This window comes from Bombus vosnesenskii, unplaced genomic scaffold, assembly GCF_011952255.1.
Source record: "Bombus vosnesenskii isolate JDL3184/JDL3185 unplaced genomic scaffold, Bvos_JDL3184-5_v1.1 scf7180000014915, whole genome shotgun sequence".
NCBI lineage: Eukaryota > Metazoa > Arthropoda > Insecta > Hymenoptera > Apidae > Bombus > Bombus vosnesenskii.
Genome location: NW_022883720.1, coordinates 27,554 through 31,900, shown reverse-complemented (window position 1 = coordinate 31,900; position 4,347 = coordinate 27,554). Strand labels below are relative to the sequence as shown.

Sequence of the window (4,347 nt, the reverse complement as noted above, 5' to 3'; positions counted from 1 at the left end):
TCTTCTTTCTCCTTCTAGCCTTCTGCTCTCCACATTGTTCCAAGGAAGACAGGATGCCTTTAATCAAATTTCCTATCTCCCTAATCCCCTCATCCTTATCTTTATCCAACTGAAATTTTTTGACTGAAACATTCAACATCTGCGCTGCACCCGCCAAGGCTTGTATGAACCATTTCAGCTCAGCCCTGGAGATCATATCGACCCGACTTTATTCCTTCATAATAGAACTTACATAATAAACTTACATCGAGCCGACCGTACATACTCTTAAACGATGCCGTATCGACGAGGCGAACCACCACATATGTTCGACGCGACCCGCTAGCGCATGCGTCCTAACGTTACCCATCACGTAAATGGCGTCAGTTCTACACACGTGCGCGTCTTAATAGTAAATTTATTACGCGTATTACCGCTTCACAAAATAACGTCATCGCGAGTGTTATAATAACACCGCTATAATTAAAGAAACGAATCTTACTCGCATGGCCGCTCGAACCTGCAATATCTACGGCGGATAGTGAAGCGTTCCCAGAAAGTGCACGTGCGTGTTAGTATTTGGCGAATATTAATTAATTGATTATTTCTACAAAGCTCATTATCGCTTATGCATTTACCGCAACGCGCGAATACCTTACATTACACGTTCCTCAGTGTGCTGTTTGTTCATAACGACAAGGTGAAATACGACAACAAAGTCGAACGCTACCGCTAATATCGCTATATACGCTAATATCGTCGCGTCAGTTATGGCGCGTTTCGACTCGCGGACTCTCTTTTCATATTTAGCCATCAGATATATCGCGATGAAATAAGGGAATACAGAGGTTAGGACAATTATCTAGTTTACTATTCGATGGAATTTTACTGCAAGTAATTTTTGAGTTATTTGTTTCTTGTTACTTGTTGTTGTTTATTTGTTTCGCTCTTCGTTAATATTCCACATTCTCTTTTGCCATTGCCTTTTTAACACCGACAATAAGCGTTGAGAGAGCAATCTTGATGTGAACAGGATGACCAAAACTTTTACACGAAACGCAACAAGGTTGATTTGTGTTATCCTTGCTTTCTTCGATACAGAAATCTGGATCAATACTTGCATCTGGACCGTAATTCATCGTTGAATTTAACGCTGCGACAGTCCGTTGCAATTAGAAGCAACATGACCTAAACGTTAGCAGGTCTTACATTGCATTTCGTTTGTCACATCTAATTTTTGGTGAAAAGTGAATGCAAAATACTGAAAATCAACCGAAGATCAGAAATTGAAGAAAATATCAGGCTGGCTTTTGACACTAATCTCACCAGGCCCGGTCAAATAACTGGTTTTAAAAGTTGGGAAATCAATTAATCGGAGAATATAAAAATTCACGTAAAGCTAAATGAACAAAAGATATAACGATAAATGTACAATTTTAAATTAGATATTTAAACCAGTCATTTGACTAGGGGTGGTGAGGTTAGTGCTAATTAAATAGTTTAGTAGTCGTTGAGCGACATTTTGAATATTCATTCGTATAATAATTAGCAAAATAACTTTTCTTCGTTGATTCCTCCACCATAATTAATTTCCATTATTTATATCCTTCATTACACATTTCTTAATTCCCCGTTCATTCAGGATATTTCTAAGAATAAAAATCATTAGATCGGTCAAAACTTCAGGTACTACGTCGTGATAATAAAAATGATATAGAGAAAATATCAATGGACTTCAAACTTTCAACCGTGAAAAAATTATTCTCTTACTACCTTTTGGACTTAAAAATAAATATCGTTTCACTTTTATTATTTTTATATTAGTATTAAAAGCGAATACGCACTCAAAAAGCGCTTAAGACTTCATCTGCATACCGTGTCATTGCGGAACAGTAATTTTAAGTAATTTTTCACTTTCTCCATGCTGTTGTTTCAATCTTGCTTTGTTTAACGAAATTAAGATTATAAAGTAAGGTAACTAAAGTAATAAGTTAGACAAATGTGTCTGTGATGTTGCCAGTAGGGCTACGAACTATTGTACGATATTTGTAAATATCGACGTAGAGAAAGAATTGTGCTGCGCAATTCGAAAGATTCCTGCTGCGTAATTCGAAAGAAAGTGCTTCGTAGAATAGGAATGTTTTGGTTGATGTATACATTTCTTTGTCTAGATCGTTAACTGCGTAGCTGCTTGTGCCACCGGCTCTTGTGTCCCCCTTCCCCCCTCCCTCACACTTTGTAAGTTACTCGGCGAAACCAACGTACAAAGAGTCATTTAGTCGTCTCATTTCGTACCGATAACGTCGATAGCGTTGCGTCAGGTTTGTAACGTATTATAACCTATTGGTGGCGTCGGTCTTTTATTACTCTAATAATTTAATCCAATTAAATAATCACACGCGAAAATAATAAAATTTTATCACATAATTTTGTACGCGACGTTAGAGTTCTTGTTCGCCGATTATAATTTTAACGCTCACGGTAATGTGATCCTATTTCATATTACAAAGCTTCTGCAGGAGCTCAAGAATGTAAGTAGTTTTAAATATTGTATTTCAGTTTGTTCTCTTATACAATAAATTTATTATACAATAAAAATGATTGATAATTTAAAAAACTGTAAATGCCCTCTTTAATTGAAATAAAGTCTTAAAATCTTAACATTAAAGTACAATAAAACTGGCTGATACGCATCAAAAATCACTGAATATGTTGTTCTCAAACTTTTATATTAGAGTTCCAATTTCCATATTTATTAGAGTTTAGTCTTTATTGTTGCTAAAGTTTCACGTTTGTTATTATGTGTTACCGATTTTAATATCTTATGTTTTGTTATAGACATATCACTACTTCAACTTCGTCATCTTCTTCAGGAGTGTTCTAACAGTGGCACAAAAGCCAAGTATGTAAGTATTTTACATACTTACTTTCAGTTATGTCTATTCTGTATATTTTTCTTTGATCACTATCAATGCAGAAATACAATTTGACTGAAAATTTAGGAGGATAGCATTTTCTGAGGTTATTTTTTCGTTAAAATAAAATAAGAGTTAAAGTCTTAATACCGAATTATAAAACAAATGACTAACATACTGCAGATTATTTTAGATTTTACACATTCATATTAGAGTCTCAGTTTTTATACTTATCAAATTTTATTAGAATTTCAATCTTTATTATTGCTAAAGTTACTAAAGTTAATAAACCTTCGTTTTTCACTATCTCCAACTTTTCAAATAGTCAGCGATCACTCATCCTGTTTTGTTTCGTAACAGATTTTTCGCAGTCTGCATTTCTATTATTAGCCTTTCAACGGTTCCTGTCTGATGTTAGTCTCCCGGATGAAATTCGCTGGGATAGCGCAGCATCCACGGTAACATTCTCTGTTTGTCTGCTTCGAACGGTGAGTCGCATGCATTTCTGTTCTTCTGGTCACTCAATTATGCCGTAGGATAAAAGACCCGAATCGGCACGGGTGACTGGTTGTATTACGTAGAATTCTTTGCGAGCATAGTGAACGCGGGTATCTTTTATACCCGTGAGTAGTAACGCTCTTTTTTCAAATTTATTAGTTTAAGATAGGTCTTCTTGCACAGCGCGATGATAATAATTAGTTTTTTAATAATTAAGTTAAACATATACACTTGAGAATATATTCGCGTTATTTATAAATATGCATGTTAATATTCCGTATGAATATTTGCAAATGGCAAATATCTACACGAATATACTTGATCTTTAGCAATGAATTAATCGTGACAATATTAACCCCTTAACCTACAACTACGGGCATAGCCTGTAGTGCGATGATCGAACCAAACGTAAATATTACGGGCATAGCCCGTAGTACGATGATCGGACCAAACGTAAATATTACGGGCATTCTCAAACATAAATCGTAGGTTAAGGGAATAAGTCGCGTTCGTTTATTTCACTTCTCCCAGAATTTAAAATATCAGTTAATCAAAGCAATAATTTTGAACACTGCTTCTGCATTTTCGATTATGTGCTTTGATAAAGAGATTATCTGAGATTATTTCTTTCTTAGTAATATATTTAGAGTCAGTTATTCCATTTGATCGAGTCTCAGTCTTTTTCGCTACCTTCTCTGCAATATTAAAATTTTTTTCTGGTTTATTAAATTAATACAGTAGTGTTACTTAGTTACTATTAAATTAATAAAGTAGAGTTAATCAGAATCGAAGTAGTAAAATACAAAATGAAAGAGCGTTAGTCCGTTAAATAAAAATTACACAAACTAATCATCTTCTCAGATCAGGATTTTCAAGTTTAATCCGTGGAGGTGGACCTGTGGCCGGGTAGACGCGGTTTCGAGTGACCAATCTATTTCAGAGAATTTCATTCGAA

The 4,347-nt window shown here is 34.9% G+C and overlaps 1 long non-coding RNA gene across 1 annotated transcript; it reads left to right on the top strand.

The window, feature by feature from the left end:
• Nucleotides 1–2,432: 2,432 nt before the first annotated feature.
• LOC117240789 lies at nucleotides 2,433–3,273 on the top strand. Its single transcript, XR_004494792.1, has 3 exons — nucleotides 2,433–2,510; nucleotides 2,818–2,885; nucleotides 3,255–3,273. It is a non-coding gene; the product is annotated as an uncharacterized LOC117240789 (long non-coding RNA).
• Nucleotides 3,274–4,347: the final 1,074 nt, after the last annotated feature.